General features: G+C 51.0%; 1 protein-coding gene across 5 annotated transcripts in view; it reads left to right on the top strand.

The window, feature by feature from the left end:
- DLGAP4 (DLG associated protein 4) overlaps nt 1-19603 on the top strand; it is a 149791-nt gene that overhangs the window by 111200 nt on the left and 18988 nt on the right. The window lies entirely within an intron of this gene.

The following is a 19603-nucleotide window of genomic DNA, read 5'->3' as shown; positions in this document are numbered from 1 at the left end:
CGGGCGGGGTGGGCGCTGCCCCGGTGCCAGCCCCGCTGTTCGCGTCCCCCGGGGTGCGTTCGGGGTCAGGCCGGTGCCCGGCCCGGGGCTTCGGGCCCTTAAGGATTCCCTGGGTGCCGCAGGGAAGGAAGCGGCGCTTCGCTGGATGCGTTCCCCGCCGGGGACACGGGCCCTTTCTTTGGAGAGGCGTTCGGATTCTTCCTCCCCTGGAGAAGAAAAGGGAATTGTCTGGGCGAGGCACGGAGCTGAAGGCTGACATTTCGCAGCGCAGCGAGCTGGCACCTCCCGGCCAGAGCTGGCTCTGAAAAGTCTCTTTTTTTTAGCCTGGGAGAACAGGTCCTGGCTGAAGGTACCTGGTGTGGCAGCCCAGCCTCAAGCCGCCCGCCCTGTGCGGGAGTTGAGGCTGAATCCCTCGGGATTTAACCGCAGGTGCAGCCCGGCTTTGGTGTGCCTTGCAGGAGGGTGGGGATGCTACGGTTGGTTGTGAGCGGTCAGTAGATGTAGCTCTTCGTTTCTACTCCAGTCTCGACTGAGAGGCTCAAAAAGGAGGATTGTTTGCAGGATACTGTTGGTAGGACTAATATTACTTATTCTGCAAAGACCTTGACCCCAGGGTGTGCAGGAAATGTCTTTGAGAGGGGAATGGAATTAGGACTTCTGAATCCTAGGCTGTAGCTTGTCACTTGGGGGAGGAAAAGAAGAAAAGGGAGGAAAAAAAAACCCCCACAGCATGTGGCATTGAATCCTAAAATAAATTCCAATCATGTGGGATGATAGCAAGCCAGATTGCCAAGTCGTGTAAGTTGGCAGACTTGACTCCATAGGGTCCAAATTACTTTGCTGGTAATTGCTCTTCCAACAGGCATTTGGTGCTATGAAGTTACATGTTCTTGAAGACGTGGACAAAAGTATAACTATTGATCAGATTCAGTCTGTTTGGCTTTCAGATAAGTATTGATGTGTGTCTGTACCCAGATATTTGGAGGAGGGTTATCTACAGAATTTGTCTGTTGTTGGCAGGCATGGAAAACCTAAAAGCTCATCTTTAAGGTGCAAATGCTGAACTGTCACGTGCTGTTTTTGCATCTAGCTCGCAATGTCCATCCCACTTCTGTCGTGGCAGTGTAACTTTGGGGTGCAGCTGAGGGCCCCAGGATCTGTAGTGTGCCTCTGGAAGTGCTGGAGTGTAACTGCTGTGCACTGTGCCAGCCTGGAAAGGACAAGGAGACCCTGGGCAGCAAAGGTGATAAAGGAAGAGCTTGGTTTCTGTGAAATGTGGTTTGTCTGTAGAATCCAATGGGATCTGGCAAAGCACAGTGTGCTGGGAGCCCCAGGGGTCCCTGCGTGGAAACGGAGCCGCTGTCCCAGCACACGTTGTCAGCTTGTTTTGCTCACAGCTCTGTGTGTCAGTTGTTGGGTAGTCAGGTGCTAGATCTATGTGTGCAGTTAGGATTTGTGGACACTTTCGACTGCTCAGCTGAAGGTTATTCTGCTGTTCCAGCCTGATGCACGGGAGACCTGCTGCTCCATGATTGCGTTCCTAGCTGTGCGGGCTGCCAGAGCAGGAGAACTTTAAAAGCTTTTAATGGATAACTAATGACAACCGGGCATTTACAAACAGCTGTGTGTCAGTTCTTGTCTCCTGTATGGATTTTCTTGTTGTTTGAACCCACACTGGGGTGGTCTGGAGTGAACTAGTCACTGGACTGTGTGAAAGTCACTGTCACACTTCGATTTTTCTCATAACCCACTTCACACACACCTGCAGAGGGAAGCCTGCGGAGCCATGGTGCAGCAGGGCTTGGTTGTGGCTCTTTAGCTGATACTCTTGCTCTGTGCAACCTGCACAACAGCCTCAAATATTTTTTAATGGATTGAGGAGGCATAATTGGATTCAGAGCAGTGCAAGTTACAGGGACATATGTGAGTTGGAAGGATTAAGGCTGTGCAGGCGGGTGCCCTTATTCAAGAAAAATCCACTTTAATTTCTGCAGTGAAAAGTTGTCAGTGTGTTTTCTATCAGAGCAGATTTAAAAGAGAGGGGAGTGGTGCTAAGTATGATTGCTGTTTGCTGTGAAAGGCGATTATAGTTCAGGCTGTTGGATAAAGTTCTGTGAGGGCTGGAGTTGGGAATGGTGAATTCAGGTCTCTCCAGAAGAGCTTGTGGAAAAACGAGTTTCTTTCCTTTCTCTCCTGGTTTCCCATTTGGAGAGAAGAAAAAGCGGGGTGCAGGATGACATCAGGGTTTGACATAAGCTGCCTTTAAACAGGCAAAAGTTAAACCATTTGGAGATGGGCCAGTTTAGGAGAGGAGAAAATATTTAGAAATTCTGTCCACTTCAATTTGTCTTGCAGAATTAATTAATTGCTGGCCCTTTGGTTCAGATCAGTGCATTAAGTACAAACCCTCTGTCCCCTGGAGAAGCAAGAGGAAACAACAGCCCCACAGCTGAAGTCCTTAGCTTCACCTCTGCTCTGCCAGGGTCTGGCTGGTGAATGCAAAAGGCACCATTGCAAAAGCATTTGTGATTTTTCACTGAAAACAGTGAGGTAAGTGCTCAGATCCGTCTGCCCACGAGAGTCTGGTCTCTGATTAAATGGGCAGCATTAGGTAGGGCAGTCCCAGTGTTTACATAGTTCAATGTGGGCTGCTAGTCTACTGTCACAGAAGGTGACAAGCATTGCTGGAGGAGTTAATGGTCCCCCAGGACTGGAGACTGCTCGATTTCCATAGAGGACAGGACTGTGGGTTATGCGCTGCCAGGTCTCTTCCCAAATTTCTGTACATCTAGGAAGACAGTTGTGTCCTGGTTCTCTCCTTCTCTCCTTGGTGCTGAGCTTAGTCTTGCAGTGTGAATTGCCAGTAAAGGCAGAGGGGCACATGCACCTACTGGGACACAGGCAGGGTGCTTGATGCCTGCACAGGTGCTGCAGCATCACCTGAGCAGACAGTGCACACAGAAACTGGGTTGTACCCACTGCTCTGCAGGGTCTCAGGGTGAAGTTTGTCAGTTCCTCTGGGAACACCACAAACATGAAACTAGTCTCTGAGGGGACTCACCTGAGCCAGGCTGTAGCTTGGTGCATCAGACAGTAGTGCTCAAAAGGAAACAGTGAATGTGCATAAGTTTTAAACCTTAGCACTAGTATTTACATCAAGGATGTGTTGACAGTCAATCTTGTGTATCCCATTTAGTGCTCTTCATTAAGACATCCAGGTTTCACTGCAGTGATCTTTTCTGAACTAGTTTCAAGAGATCAAAGCTTAAGCTGCTGTTTTGTCTCTGCAGTTTGAAGTTTGACCAAGAAACTTGAGTGGTGAATGTTTCAAAGGTAAATTCTTACCTGTGGTGCAGGTCTGTCAGAGCTGGAATTAAAGTGGAGATCAGAAGTTGCTTATGTCTTTCTGCTTATGCACTGTCATAGTGCAAGGTGATGTTTGATGAAAGCTGAAAGCTATTTAAGAGTTCATAAAAGGGAATTTTTATTACAAGTTGTTTTCATAAGATTAGTCAAACTTCTAAGTATTATTTGTCTTGTTTTGTTTCTATTCTGGGAGTGGTTGAGATCTACCTGAACAGGGCCTAGCCAGGCATTTGCTGTGTGCAGGAGGGATTTCCAAGCCTAAACTTCCTAACTGGAGCGGGCATATCTACAGCTGCATTAAACTGGAAGTTAAAGCATGGATGCTGCATCCCTCTTAGGCCTTACACATAATCCAGCTACATGAAGGTCATCGTTAGGAGCCGTGTCTGTGCTTGGCTGCCAGCCTGGTCAGTGCTGCTGTGTGGAGAACAGCGTGTGCAGGACAGGTCCTGGGCCAGCATGCTGTGGCAGGGCCCTCAGGTCACTGGAGTGGCTGTTTTGTTGGGAACCCTGCTTTCCCTTGGTTGAGCCCTGAGGCTTTTCAGTCCCTCAGCGTGCCCCAAATGTGGGGTCCCGAGTTACAACGTTTCAGTGCAGAACTGTTCCAGGCTTTGGGTGCACTCTGTTAACAGCTGCCAGTGCTGCCAGTCTGAGCTGCCGCTCCAGCTGCAGGCCCAGACTGGGAATTCTGGCCTCTCAGCACTGCTGCTCTGAGCACAGCAAGCTCCCTGGCAGGGCAGGACTGCTGTAATGCCCAGCCTTGTACAGCCTGGGCTGGAACTTTACAGGGAGAAGGTGGCTTTAGGGAGATGTGGAATGGAGCTGGAGAGCTTCTCCCAGTGCCTGAACCGGTGTTTAGTCTGATACCTTGGAAGAACAAGGATGTTGGACAGTGCCTGCACCTCCTGAGCACCTGGTTCTGGACAAAGCAGCTACTTTATTTCCAAAGTATTGGGTTTCAGCGATGCTTAGGTTTGCAGTGTGCCAAGTGCCAGGCCTTGAGCGGGGAATCCTGGATGCTGGGAAGCAGAGCCCTGCTCACTGGCTGCCTGTTGCCTTGGCCACGCTGCTGCTGCTGGCCTTTGTGCTTGGCACAGGTTCAGTGGCAGCGTTGCTGTCACCCTGCAATCTCCTCGCCACTACCAGCAGTGTGGTGCCACACATTAACTTTTATCGCTGCTCCATTGAGGGCCCTGCTGGAGATGAGTGCTGCAGAGCACCCGGGTGCTGAGGGGGTGCTGCCAGAGCAGCCCTCCAAGCCCTGCTCCCTCCCAGGAGTTGTTCTCACACATGTCAAACACTGAAGCAGGCTGACTGAGGGAATCAGGGCTTTGAAGGCAGACAAAAGGTCTGGATGGAGCTGTGGCTGCTCTCACTGTCCCCGGGTGGCTGCTGCTGTGAATGCTGCTCCTTGTCAGCTGTCACAGCCGTGTGAGGGTTCGGTGAACACGCAGCTCTGACAGTCACGTTCCCTCAGACCCACCTGGGCCCCGGCCAGAAGGATCCCTGCGTTTTGGGTGTTCATCTGTGTGATGCTTTAATTCCTGTTTGCTGTGCATCAGGACTGATAAAATGTGCAGGGTTAAGGGATAAAAGGGAGAATGTCTTGAGTGGCATCCTCACGGCAGCAGGGCAGGGTCTGAGGACCAGCCTCTGCTCCCCGGCAACCAGCAACAGGATGAGAGGACAATGTCCTTAAGCTGTTTAGGTTGGACATTAGGAAGAATTTCTTAATGGAAAGGGTGGTCAGGCATTGGAAGGGTGATGATGGAGTCCCCTTCCATGAAGGTGTCCAAGGAAGGACTGGATGTGGCATTCAGTGCTCTGGGCCAGTAACAAGGCGAGGATAGGTCCCAGATTGGACTCGGTGGTCTCAGAGGTGTTTTCCAGCCAAAGTGATTCAGTGATCCTGTGACAGCAGGAGCTGGCTGGGCCCCGGGAGCCCGGGGCTGGAGCTGGGAGATGCCCAATGCTGCTTGCCAGACGTGCTGAGAGTGGATTTTCCACGGCTGCACACACGGGACAGGGAGTGTGCTGCTCCGGGGGTCGCAGCGGGAGCCGGCGGGGCGACCCCGGCCGCTGCAGGGTCCCGGTGTTGGGGCGGGCTCCGCTCGGCCCCGGCCGGTGCTGGGTCCCGGTGCCGGTGCTGGGTCCTGGTGCGGGGGCGGGCTCCGCTCGGCCTCCGCTCGGACCCGGCTGCTGCAGGGTCCCGGGGCCGGGTCCCGCCCCGCTCGGCCCCGGGCGCTGTCTCCCCGGCCGGGCCCGCTTTGCGCCCGCCGCGCTTTGCAGCAGGGCCGTGGGGCGAGGTGAGCGCCGGCCGGCCCGGGCCGCTCCTGCCGGGAGTGCCGGGGCCCGGAGAGCCGCACAGCGCCCGGGGAGCTGCCGGGGGTGCCGGGGCCCGGAGAGCCGCACAGCGCCCGGGGAGCTGCCGGGGGTGCCGGGGCCCGGAGAGCCGCACAGCGCCCGGGGAGCTGCCGGGAGTGCCAGGGCCCGGAGAGCCGCACAGCGCCCGGGGAGCTGCCGGGGGTGCCGGGGCCCGGAGAGCCGCACAGCGCCCGGGGAGCTGCCGGGAGTGCCAGGGCCCGGAGAGCCGCACAGCGCCCGGGGAGCTGCCGGGGCCCGGCCCGGCCGGCGGGTGCTGGGTGAGCTCCGGCTCCCGCTCCGAGAGCGCCCCGTGCTCTGTCAGTGTGCAGGAACACAGCCCCGGCCTGTCACCCCCGTTGTCCAGGGAAGAGAATGGAGCGCACCTGGAGCAGCTGGGAGAGGGGCTCAGCCTGGAGCAAAGGAGGCTCAGGGGCACCTTCGGGCTCTGCACAAGTCCCTGAGAGGAGGGGCAGCCGGGGCGGGTCTGGCTCTGCTCCCAGGGACAGGAGGAGAGAGGGCTCAGTCTTCAGCTGCACCAGGGCAAGTTCAGGTTGGACATTAGGAGGAATTTCTTTACAGAAAGGATAGTCAAGCACTGGAATGGGCTGCCCAGGGCAGTGGTGAAGTCAATGTCCCTGGAGGTGTTTTAAGAAAGGACTGAACATGGCCTCAGCTGTGATTTTGTTGACAAGGTCGCAGGTCAGACTCAGAGGTCTTTTCCAGCCTAATTGATTCTGTGACAATAGTGCTGTCCAAAGGGGATAGACACACTGCCTGTCCTTTCCCCTGTCCGGGCTGTGCTCAGCCCCAGAGATAGCAATGCTCGGCTGGCACCATCCTGCAGTGCCCAGCACACGTGGGTTGGATGCCCTGAGCTTGCTGTGGCACAGCAAAGCAGAGTCCAGGCTAACGAGGCCCCAAATGGAGCAGAACCAGGCCAGCCATCGCTGCTGGTGGCAGCAGGAACTTTGAAGCACTGTCTGCTTTCTCCTGGCAGTGCTATTTGTGCACTTACCTTTGATTTATATTTTTTTTCAATGGCTCTGAATATCTTGGGTGTTGGGGGAGGCAACTCTAAAAATAACTTTAGAGGCTGGATATTTCCAAATCTGTTATTTCTGCCTCTGCCTGTTTCTTTCCCTTCTGTAGCTAATGGCTTTTTCTACTGCTGCAAGGCCTGGTTCACACAGAAAATCATGTTTTCTGCTCTGTGCTCGTTCTTGCTCTGTTAGCAAACATGCTCTGGGTGTGGGTGATGGTGTGTGTGCAGGCAGCAGGTGCATGTGATTGCAGATCTGGGTGAATGAGCTGCTAAAGCGGGAACACAGAGTCCAGAATGTACTAAAAAATCAACACAAGCCTTTTGAAGGGTCAGTCTTCACCATCTGGAAACGAGCCACTCGGGTGCATCTCTGCAGAAGCTGTGTGCCAAAAGGTGTCTCCTCTTTGAATTAACTGTGTTCAGAGGTGATAGTGGCTTGAGCAAGTCCCGTTGTCCCATTTCTCAGGCATGTGCCACAGGATGGTCCATTTTAAATGATGAATCCCAGCAAGAACCCCACTCACTGTTAGTGCCTCACCTCAAGTTCTGCTGCTGCATGTGAAATAACCTCACCTGACAGATGCTGGGGCTGGTACAAGGGTTGTGTACAAAGACTCTCACTTGAATGGATTATGACTGAAAAATGCTTCTGCAGAGATTGTTGAGGGCACCTGTTAAATCTAATTTATCCTAATTCTTATTGTGTGATGCTTTTCAGCATCATTTTTTTTCTAAGGTGACTCAGGTTTTGGGCAGCTGTGCCTCTTATCACAGAGCAGCTGCCAAGCAGATTGCTGCCCACTCCACATGGCCTGAGTGTGCCAGTACCAGGGACCTGTGTGCTCTGCCTGCCCTGCCAGCATTGAATGCCTTGTTTTCCCATGGAATTGCAGGAGAGGAACACAAGAGCTCCCAGGAACTGTAAGAATCAGTGTTACATGTGGAGGTTTAACCTCCAGTGTGTGCAGAATTGCTGTGCTCCAGTGGCTGTGTTGGGTGCTGCTTTCCTTGCTCCAGGTGCCCTGACTTTGTGCTGTGCCTCACACCTTCAAGCTTCCTTCCTTGGGAAGTTTGTGCTCAGCTTGTTCCTGCCTGCTGCAGCTTTTGGGCTTAATTGAGAAAAGTACGGTGAGTCTGCAGCATGTCACTGGTATTTAATGGACTGAATGTATGGCCAGAGTGGAGGTGCCTCAGACTGACAGTGGAACACTCCAAGCAGCTGCTCTCCCTGGGGAATTTCTAGAGCTGTGTGTTGCTTCTGGCCACTCTGGAGCAGTACAGCAGCTGCCTCATCTCTGACACTGCAGCAAGTGCTTCCTGATCAACCTGCACCATGGGATGGGGAGTGCAGGTCAGCTGGAGTCAGATTTGGCCCTGTCATCGTGCTGCTGGCTCTGGCTGAGATTGCTCCTGTGTGTCTCTCATTTGGAGGTTGAAAACAAAAAAGGGTAGATATTCAGAGGGTCCAGATCTTGTTCATACCACCCATTCCAAACCCTGAGTGTTCTTCATCCCTGAAGGTGGAGCCTCAGCTGGTGTGAGTCACTGTGGATTGGCAGCCTGGGGTTGGTTTCTTTTGTGTGTGCCCCCGCACACGTGTGTGTGCTAATTGTGGCAGCCTGAAAGGCACCTCATCTTGGGGGCTCTGCTTGAGCTCAAGGGCTGAGCAGCCTTGTAAGCATGTGAGCAGGCTCCAGTGGAGAGGAGAGCTCCACATGAGGGGAGATGAAAAGTGGCCTCTCAGATCCAGGCTGTGCCCAGCATTCTGTGGAACTGGGAATGCAGCTTGTGATATCATGGGTTTTCCAGTCTAGAAAAGATTTTTTATATATATGGTTTGGGGTTCACCTAGCAAGCTAAAAGCAAGCTTTTTATTGTTACAACTATGTTTTTTTTATAATGGCATCTCTTATTTCTGCTAATTACTGTGGTTCCAGCCACAAAAGACCTTTGTTGTTCTAATTGGCCTCCTCCTGTTTCAATTCAGTTGTGTTGCTGTGTCACCATGGAGACAGTCATGATGTCCCGAGATGTGGCATCGCTGAAAAGTGGCTGGGAGGCAGTTACTCGTGTTCCCCCTCTCCCCATCCACCCCAGTAATCAATAGCTCGAGCAGAAAGCACAACAGCTCAATAGACTTCAGGGAAGATAAGGAGCTTTGAAATGAGCCTGAATTACAGCTGTGATTTTAAGGCTGTTACCAGCGTGGTGGTGGCAGAAAAGATCTCATATACCCTTCCTCTCAAAACTGCCTCCATCTCCTCATGTGTTGAGCACGTTTAAATTAGTGCCAGGAGGCCCCAAATGTCCAGCAGTTGCTGTGCTGCTGCACTTGGGCCCTGTTGGCAAATGTTTGTGGTGCTAAAAACCCAGGCTTGGTGCTGGGGGACAGCTACACCGAGCTTTGTCAGCTCTGACATCAGTCAGAAAAGCTGGTGTTTCACCAGGGTGTGAGAAGAGCTTTTCTGGGGCCTCCTGCCTTCCCAGCACTTCTGAGGCAGCTGTTTCCTCTGTGGAAAGCACCCAGTGGGGTGAGCTGGGTGATGAGAGCAGGAGAGCCAACACGGTCTGTGCGAGCTCAGCAGAGGCAGGGATGTAGCAGAGAATATCTCATGGCTTAATTCTCCTCTGGCAAAACGATGGGAACTTCCTGTTTCCTGAAATAGTGATTTGTCACCAGAACACACTGTGAGGATGTATTCTGCCCTGTACAGTGTTCGCTGTGCATTTGTCTTGTTTTAATTTTTTTGTAAGTTTAGTTGAGAGCATGGCACAGTGTACTCAATCCTCTGCCTTGAGCTGTAATAGCCTACTCAAATATTAACTAACCTCCTCCTGATTAATGGGAGGCAGGGTGGTGTCAGTGCCTGGCCTGGCAAGCAGGGAGTTGATGCTTTCCAGTTATTTCTTGGTTTATGATCGAGGGCTTTGTCATACCCATCACAGAAGCTTGTTACTTGTTCTGTTTGTAATGTTTGATATTGGGGGATGGACATGCAGAGTTCCCCTGTTTGTGGGGTGTCTCTGGGTGAGATTGGGGTTCTCTCCTTGTGCTGCGTGCTGGTCCCTCTGCTCAGCAGGGACCTGTGATGGCACCTGCACAGTTTGGCTGGGGCTGCTCCAAGTTATCATCTCTAAGGGTTGACACTTCCTTGGCAAGTACATCAGCTCCCTTGAGTTTTGCTTGCTTTAAGCAACCTTGTATTCAAGCAAAAAGGACAAAACTTTGTGTAATGTGGAAGCTCAAACAAGTTGACTTTTTCAGTGTGAGAGAAATATTTGGCTGTTTTCCTGAAAAGATCAAAACTGTTTTCCAGCAGTTCTGCTGACTCATCTTTTTTTTTTTTTTCCCTAATTTTTCTTCTGGATTGCTGGGTCTTCAGGATTACAGGCTACAATAGCTCATAGCATGAAGACAAAGGGTTTTTTTCACCTTGTCTGTTCCCTTGAAACATTTGATACATGTCCTGCTTAGAGGAAAGGTGACAGAAAGGCCAATTGAATTTGAATCATGTTAATTTATAATGCTGTTGTTTTTAATGTAGCTGCTGTCTGGCTAAAGATGCTAAAATCTACTTTTTAACCAGCATTAAAAAAAGAGGGTAGCACATATTTTCATTCCCTTGTGACACTGGTCACATCTGTCCTGGTGGCCATTCCAAGGCTACTTGGCTTGGCTTCCAACACTCTGGTTCCTGTAGAGGAGAAAATAACTGCATGAGGGTCTGGGATTGACATTGTTCATGGCTGCAGTGGGCAGACAGAGGCTGCTCAGGAAAGGAGGTAAAAGCTCACCTACGATCTGTGCATGTTTTGTAAGTTTAGCTATACTGTAACATGTGTTAACAGTGTGTGTAGAGAACTACATCCATGGGAAGGGTGAAATGAGGTTTCCCTTCATGGAGCAAAACAACTAATTCCCAAGTATTTGGAGATTTCCATTAAAGGCTATGAATAGGTTGCTTCCTGGAAGGAAACTAGTCCTTCTGTCCTTACTCATAGGCTTGTCTAAACAGTTAACTTCATCAAATTCCTTTATTACATGAGCACATCACTGTGAAATGCTTTGTTCTCTCAGAATAAAACTGTGTGGAGTTCCTTATCCCCCAGATTTGAGCCCTAGAGGATTAATGTTACCTGCTTCTCCTTGCAGGGCTGCCCAGACCGCCTGGGCTGCAGTGCAAGCGTTTTACCCTTGCAAATGCATTGGGTGCCATCCTTTCCCCTGTGCCAAACCCATCCCTCAGGACCTGCAGGCTTCTCAAACCCCTCAGGTGAGCTCAGCTGGCCTCTGAAAAAGAAAGAAAACCTGAGGTGCCAACCAAGGGAGGCTGAGTGCTTGAGGATGGGGACAGGAACAAAACCTAATATTCTGCAAATTAATGTGGTGTTCTGCTGAGTTTTCTGAACTTCAAACCTGTACTCAAATAAGTTTTAGAAGATGTCCTTGTAGAAGATGGTTACCTACAGGGTGGTAAGCAGTGTCCTGACTTAAAAGGGAAGAGCGAGTGGACACTGACAATTTTTACAGAATAACTGCAAAAATTTGCAAGATACAGGGAAATTTTGTTCTTGCCTGAAAGATAAATTAGTGAAAATTGCTACAAGTCTCTCTGGGCATCTTCCCAGCACTGAAGTTTCCACCATTCTTGCAGCAGGAGCTGCTTCAGGGTTGTGACACCGAGTGCTTGTTCAGATTTCAAGTCAACAGATTGCTTGTCTCCAGGTCCTGGCTTGCAGCAGGCATCAAATTGTTGTGTGTGATCTCTGATAAGGGCTGTGAAACCAGAGCTGCCTGATCTTGTTGCAGCCATGGCTTTATGTACTCAATATACAGGTGATGGCTCCTGCAAGCATCACCCAGAGATGGAGGTTAACGAATATGGTTTGTGCTCAAAGCAAACACAAGGAGAGGCTGCAGAGCTGGCAGATGCTCTTAGGCAGATGAGCAGAAAAGTGAAGTTACTGAATGTGTGGAAGCCTCAGGTTCCCATCTGGGCAAGCTGCCACACAAAGCAGGACTTTTCCCTTGGTGTCTATTTACCTCTTGGTAACTGGTCAGTGCGTGGCAAAAGACAAGAGAGTCCTTCCTGCTGCTTTGGAGAGAAATGCATTTGCTCTTTGTATTGTCTGTGCTTTTCTAAGCACTCAGCAGAAGGAAGATACCTCAGTGAGCCAAGGTACCTGTGCCTGAGCTCTTCATACTCACTGAACTCTGTGTACTGATGTGGAGCAAGCACAGAGTGGGCAAGGGTGGCACTTGGTTGTTCTCAGTCTTAAGGATCTCCTTGTCCAGCCAGTGACAAACTTCAGGGCTGTGAATCACTTGTGTGTCAAAAATATTTGCATATTTTAGGCAGATTTGCTGCACTGTGTGTTGTGCAACGCTGTGAGAAACTTTGGAGCTTGGAGGGAAGCACAGCTGGCAGTGCTGTCAGACACCTCAGTGCTCCTGGTGCTGAAAGCTGACCTGACAGTTTAACTCTTCAGGCTGACTGGTGTTTAATCCTCTTGGCAGGATTGCCAGACACTTGGGAAGGGCTGGGAAAGCCTGCACACCTGGCCACAGAGGCAGGGCAGCCTGGGCTAGTGAAAGGTGTCCCTGCCTGTGGCCCAGGGTGGGACTGGGTGATCTTTAAGGTCCCTTCCAGCCCAGATCTTTCTGGGATTCTGAGTTAGCTCCAGAGGCCATAACCTATGCTTAGGCCCATGCCCAGGTTTTCCAAGTCATTTGAGGTTTTTCTGGAGAGGGAATGTATTCACAAGGAAGCTGGTCTGCACTGGTTTGGGAATACCTGTGTGTGCTGTGCCATGGGCACAGCTGAGCTCACCTATTCTGCATGTTCTCTCTGTGCACTTGGCTTCAGGTTATCAACAGATTTCCTTATCTGAGGGGTGGTGGCTGCTGCTCAGTTGGTCTCTTGTGCTGAGGTTCTCTGAGCCATCCATCTGTACCACAGCTGATTCCTGCCAGACCTGGCCCTGCTCTTGGAGCGTGGTGCCTTCATTTGGAGCTGCCCTTGTGTAGCACGTCGAGGTCCAGTGCACAGGCTCGAAAGGCTGCCAGTGGAGTTCTCTTGCTGGGAAGCACTGACTGCAGTTCTGAACTCTTGGTTGCTGTTTTCCTCCATCTCTAAGTGGTGAAGGTCAGAGTTGGGGTTTTCAAATAGTACAGTCAGAAATGTAGGAAGGAAATTGTTCAGCAGGGAGCTGCTGAAGGGGAGCTCTTCATGTTCTGCAGTGGAACTTGTGCCTATGGAAACTCTGGTTTCTGCACAGTTTCTGCATGTTCCAGTAACTAAAAACTGAAGGTAGAACTCCTTTTGACCCTTGCAGGTGAGATTTATGAATAAATGTCTTAGCTTTATGGTGAACTCTCACAGATAAGACAAGCAGGTGAATTTCCTTAATAAGGAGTTTCTGACTGGGAGGTCTGATTTTTCTAGTATTGATAAAGTAGAGGGCTTAATACATCTGAAATCCTACCTGGTATCCTGTTAGGCACCAAGGCATGAAAATCTGGGCCCATGTTCTTAAACATACGGGAAATAACTCTTCAAGTGGTGTGATTCCAGCTCTGCACCTGCTCCTCAGAGTGCAGCTGCTTTGTGACGTGTGCTGGTGTTGTGGTTGTGTTTCTGGTCTTGAGGGGTGGCAAGTGCTTGTTGCTCACCTTGGTGGGCTGCACAGAGATCCCCACAGTGCTCACTGGCAGGAAGGGGGACAGGGATGGGTCGTTTTAATGTAGGGAAACCTACACTTAGTAGTGGTTTGGGGATTTTTGAAGTGTGCTCTCTCTCCAGTTTCAGGCTGCACCTTCTGGTTTGCTTGGTTTATCTTCTTGTTCCTTGGTACCTTCAGGGAGACAACAGCTCAATATCCGTCTGTCCAGGGGCTGCACACTCCGAATGCCAGTGGGACATGGCAGGACAAAGTCTGACTGAAACCTGCCACAGCCAGACTGAGAGCTTTCACACTGCAGAAGCAATTATTATTCCATGGCATTGCTCTTTGCACTTTATTGCTCTTACACCTAACAGTAACTAAGGATTGTTCTGATCCTTGCAGGGAATATACATTGTATGTGGGAAATCTAAATGTCAAATAACTTGAGGGTTTTGAAACTCCTGACATCAGGTGTGCGAGAACCAAAGCCTAAAGCACAGTGGTTCGGTCTGGCAGGGGCTGCTGAATTAACAAAGCAGTTCTCTGCTTAGATTCCTGAGAGCATAATTCCTCTGATAACAGCCTGGGTAAGGAACTGCAGGATCATTTGCTCATGGGAGCCCATCTCTGGCTCTAGGAAGTGCTGTTGTGCCTTCCTCTGTGTTCAGAATGCTACATGTATGGTCTGTACCTCTGGGGTACAGGCATCCTGGGATGGAACTGAAGAAAAGGCGGCCTGCTAAGGCAAGGCTTCCAGCAATCATGTGAATTCATACCCTGTTAAAATTTCCCCTAAATCATGTTCATACTACAAAATCACGGCAGAAGGTAGCAAAGACAAAGCTCAGACTGAAGTCCATAAGACAAATTGAAGGGTGATTTTTGTTTAGAGGGGGGTACTCGGCCTCCCAGTCCACACTGACCACTCACTGAAATGCTGTGTGCACATCTGTGCCTGCAGAACTGGTGTGCACTGCTGCTCCTGTGGAAAATTTACCAGTTTAGCCAAAACTCCTGGTATAGTTGTATCAAGATGTTTCCTTCAGTGCTGCCATAGCACTGAACTCTGTCCCTGAATTCTGAGCAGAGAGTGCTTCTGAAACACTGAATACTCCTTGGGGAGAGACGCTGTTGTGGAGGGCAGGTGTCCTGCCAGACAGCAGCCTGGGAGGGTGTGCTGGGTTTGGGATGTTACCCTGGCTTTCAGGACAGCGGGTACTTAACCTAACACACTGCTAATATTTGTATTGTGAATTGGAACATGCTCGGGTTCCAGACCTAGAGAATCCAAAAGTTACCTGGATCTTCTGTCCTTCATGAGTGGAATGTTAACAGAGCTCAGACCTGAGCCCCCCAGCTCCCCACAGTGGGGTGGGGGCTGTGTGCCCCCCTGGGCATGGGCAGGGGCTGCTCAGCACTGAGGGGCTCAGGTGAAGGTGGGAGGAAAAGAGCCCTGGCTCTGCTGTTCCCAGCTCTGAGCTCTGCTGCTGTCCCTCAGGCCTGTAGCTGTGACATTCACGTGGCAGTGCAGAGAGCGAGCACAGTTTTATATTCTGTATTGTGCCACCTTAATCCTGGGCTACTCTTCCCATTTTTCCTTTGAGCTCAGCAGTTGTGACTGCTGTCCTTTGTGCATGGATCCCATTCCAGGAATGCTGGCTGTGTGACCTTGTGCAGAACACCTGTGTTGTTCTGTGGTGCTGGGAGCTGCCAGGGCAGACACATCCTCCTGCAGGCTGTGTGTCCCAGGGCTGGCCTGCTGTGTCTGTGAGGTGACTGACTCACTGCTGTCACACCCTCTCCCCACGGATAAGGCATTCCTGCTACAGGGAGAATGAGACCCAGCTTCCACCAGGCTCCAGAGCAGCTGAGTCAGATGTCTTGTCAATTAATGTAATTAGGAATTAGCTGAGGTAATACCTCCTGTAACTGTCTTTGTGGTTGTGTCTGTAAGTGGCCAGAGTAGGAGGGGACAGTCCTGTGGTACCCAAGGGAGGTGGCACCTCACAGATCTCCCAGGTGTATTGCAGCAAAGCTGCTGACATTGCAATCCATGGAAATTTCCTGATGGAGATGATGCAAATTGCTGTGAGCTTGCAGTGAAATAACCCTGCAAGTGTTCTGCTGCTCCCTCCAAGCCTACTCACATCCGTGTTCCCACAATTAGATAACTGGCCACGCATCTGTTTACAAAGCAGTATCCAAAATAAAGTGTTGCTGTTCTGTTTCCTCAGCTGGGCTGTGTGTCATGGTTACAGCTAAAGAGTAGAATTTAATCTCTTGCTAAAAGGGGGTTGCTGGTTTTTTTCTTTCTATGGAGGCTATAATGCAAAGCTGTCTTCCCCATCTCAAGCCTTGGGCTTGCAGGTATGAAGCTTGTCTGCTGTCTCATCTCATAGGCATCCTGTGTCTGCTGCATGTCTGGGACTGGAATAGAAGCACCCCTGAGAACAGGATTCCTTGTTGGTGTGATGGTGCTGCTGGAGGTACCAGCCATAGCATGTGGAGAATGGGCACTGTGGGAAGGGCTGGCCAGACTGCTCTGCCTCCTTGAAAGGCCACGAGAGGCTAATCCCAGAGCAGCTGACACCTCCAGTGGGTTTGGGATGCTCCTGGAGCAGGTGGAGCCCCACCCTGCAGCAGTGTGGGGCCCCTGTGGGGCAGTGGCTGCTGGGCAGCAGCACTTTGGGCTCTGCACATTTCAGGGTGCCCCAGCCCCCTTGGACTGGGCTCCAGGATCTGCCAGCTCTTCACTGGCTCTCTGCCATTGGAAACAAGAGAAGTCAGATGTGAAAATTAAATGCTCTTATTCATTCTTGTCCCACGTCTTTGCCTCCTGCAGTTTACCATTCATTTATCTGCAGAAATATTTGTGGCTGCTTTTGGCCTTGGAAAGGATGTTGGAGGATAAAGGACATTTTTTCTCTTGCTATGATATAGTGACAGAGCTGAGGGCAGACTCTTTTTTAGGTGTATTGAGGAGGACAGTTATTCCTGTAGTATGAGCTCCAGGTCTCCAGTAAGCTGGGCTGCAATGGGAGTTTAAGCCCTCTCTGTTTCCAGTACTGGACTGGACTTCTCCCCACTGGGTCAGTCTCTTGCTGACAGCAAGTTCACAGTGTTGGTCCTGCCTGGCTGCCAGAGCCCTGTGGAGGAGCTGTCTGGTGGAGTCACCCTGTTCCACTGACCTTCATCATCAGTCAATGTCCACTGTGTCTGTCTTGAGGCTTCTGACAGGACACAGATCCAGGAAACTTGACTGGGCAGCTCTTCCTCTGAAACTGGGCCTTTGCTACATAAACAACCCCAATGTTTCCTTGAAAGCACTTTCCAGGAAAATGTAGCAGCAGGGATTGGGTGGGTTCGTTTTCTGATGTGTGGTGTCACATCAGAAGTGACCCCAATGGCACACAGTCCCTGTACAGGTGACACTGGGACCACTGTATGTGCTGAGGGTCTGTGCCTGGATATGTTCTGTGCTTCACCCTGGAGTGACAAGGGCAGAGCAGTGTCCTTCTGTCCTTCCCAGCCACATGCCCCCACGGTGGCACTGCGTCCTGGTGTATTTTGCTGAAGTCTGATGGAGGAATCCTTCTGGCAAACAAAGCCCTTGAGCAGATAGTTGGAGACCTGCTCCTTGATCCCACCCTTGTATGCCACAAGCTCAGTGCTGCTCTGGGGCTGTGTCAGCGCTCACTGTTGGGTTATTTTTGGCTGGTGGTTCTTGTTTCACAAGGCCACTTCAGGTGAAAGCACTTGCTGGACTCACCCCAAGTAGCTGACACAGTCAGTCTGTCCTGGGAGGCCACAGTAGCTGTTCTCAGCAATGCCTTTGAGCTGAGCACGGCAGAGGCTAAGCTGGTGACTGCCCTGGAAAGCCCTGCATCCAAGGATTGGCATTTTACTGTTCCTAGGAATGTCATCCTCCAGCTGGTCTGGGGGTTGGACAACTGGCACAAGGAGTGGCTGCTTGAATGCAGTAATGCATTCCAAATCTAAAATTGTTCCCAGGCCAAGTGTGGAGAGAAGGCCAAGTGGAGGAATAACTCCAGCCTTGGGCAATCTTCACAGTTTGGCTGGGATTTTCAGAGAAGTGTAGAGATGGGCTTTTTCCTGGAGAACTGATGGCACCATCTTCCTTGGTGTGTCAGGGTTTTAGAAGTCTTGAGCTGGTTCTCTCCAAAACCATTTTGGCCTTGGTTGGGTGAGGAGGTGTCTGCAAGGAGCAGCTGATTTGTTCCCCCCATTTACCCCTGCAGGAAGAACTTGCCCTGTGTGCTTTGGAGCTGTAGCAGCTGCCAGAGCGCTGGGAGCTGGGCTGGGAGCAGGGGAAGGGATGGGTATGGACATGGTCAGAACATCACCAGCCTGCTGAACCTCTGAGTGCCTTCAAGGGTTGGCACACAGCTCTTGGGCAGGGTTGTAACTCTGAAGATCTGTAGCCAAAGCCCCATAAATTCCTATCTGGAATGTCACTTGGACTGATGTTTTCTGTTGGACTGAGTCCAACAATTCCCACATTTTTGCTGTGGCCCCGCTGTGCTTCCTGGTTAGGTCACTTTAGAGCTGTCACAGGTCCTTATTTGGAGCAAGGGCTTTGCATTCTGAAGAACCCCAGTGCTCCCTGTGGTGGCTGCCATTGGTGCAGGTACCTGGGACACGTTGGGAGGGAGAACTGAAGATGAGCAGGAGGAGGGAGCATTGTGGATAGGCTTCTTTCAAGGCCGCTCATGATCTGTTTAGAGCTCCTTGGACTGTGGAATAGCTGGGCTGGTGTGTTTTCCAGCAAGCCCTGGAGACCCTTCAGGCTCTGAGAGACCAGGTGAACATTGTGGGAAGATGCCACTGCTGTGCTTGAGCAAGGAGTGGCTTCTTCCAAAGACACCTCTGATAAACTCTCTCTTGTGGGAACACCTTCAGAGCAGTCTGCCTGGGTCATTCTCATCACCTTTCTTAAGCCACTCTAAATCACTTGTTACCTGTTCCCTATCCAGCCATTCACCCTCCACCATCCAGTGCCAAGCCACAGGTCAGGAAAAGCTGAGATACCTCTGCTTCACCTGCTGCTTGGTACTTGGTGTTTATAAAGTCCTGGGAGGAAGCTTTTTGGAATATCCTGCAGAACACCCTAAGATTTCTGAATTTGATGTGGATGGTTTTTATTTTGTAGCTGGAGTTACACAACTGCTAAATTGAAAGGAGTGGAGGGAGAGGAGATCACTCATTTGGAAACTGGAATAAATAAAAGCAAGGTGGGAAATGAAGCCAAGAAGGCTTTTGGCATATAGTTTCCAAGGCAGGAAAATGGTCTGTTCCACAGTGAGCAGGTTCCTGAAAGCAGCAGGGAATGCTCTGGTGACGTTTAATGCTGTTGCTGGAGGCTGGGGTTTGCTGATAGCAGTACTGATGTAAGTACTGATAGCCTTGGAAGGCCAGGGAGTCATTGTCACGTCCTGAATTCCAGACAGCAGGACAGAAGGGAGTAGGTCCCAGTGCCATGGGAACAGCATGACTAAGCCAGTGCCTTCAGCTCTGTGGCCTAAAACTGAATCTGTTCACTGGATGTGGTGAATGGAGCTGTGCTCTGGCCTCTCCCTTGTGTCCCTTTCCTAGTTAAGTTTCAGATCTTTGGAATACCTTCATGGCAGGTTCTGCAGCCTGGAGGGGCTGGGTGTGTGGGCAGACAGGTACTGCACCCCTGAATCCTGCTACCCATACTTGTGGCTAAATGGTCTGGGCTCTGAACTTGAAAGCTTCTGGGGACTCCTCAGGCCTGTGAACCAGGAATGTGGTGTTTTGGAGCCTGCAGGAAAAGCAGGCTGAGCTGTGAAGATGACAGCTTGGTGGTGGCTGGAAACTTTGTAGGTCAGAGCTAGTGGAGCCTCAGATGTGCTTGGAGAAGGCTCTGGGTGCGTGCCTGGGGTCTGTTGTGCTCGTTGGTTTCAGAGTTGGGGTTGCACAGTGGCTCTTTTGTCAATGCCTGCTTGATTCCTGAAATGAACTCTTCCAGAAAGTGCCAGGTTTGCTCCAGATACCCCCTCCCTTGGGCCATCCATTGTTCAGGGAGTGCTTGTGATCCTTGAAATTCTTAGGGCATCAGAGCTGGAGACTCCTGGCCTCTGGGAGAACAGTGTGAGCAGTGGCACTGGGGACACATGGCTCTGG

Source organism: Pseudopodoces humilis, chromosome 19 (genome assembly GCF_049639895.1).
Source record: "Pseudopodoces humilis isolate 2021_Gansu_Grassland_sample_001 chromosome 19, ASM4963989v1, whole genome shotgun sequence".
Lineage (NCBI taxonomy): Eukaryota > Metazoa > Chordata > Aves > Passeriformes > Paridae > Pseudopodoces > Pseudopodoces humilis.
The sequence above is the reverse complement of the archived record's forward strand: the minus strand, read 5'-3'. Positions and strand labels throughout refer to the sequence as shown.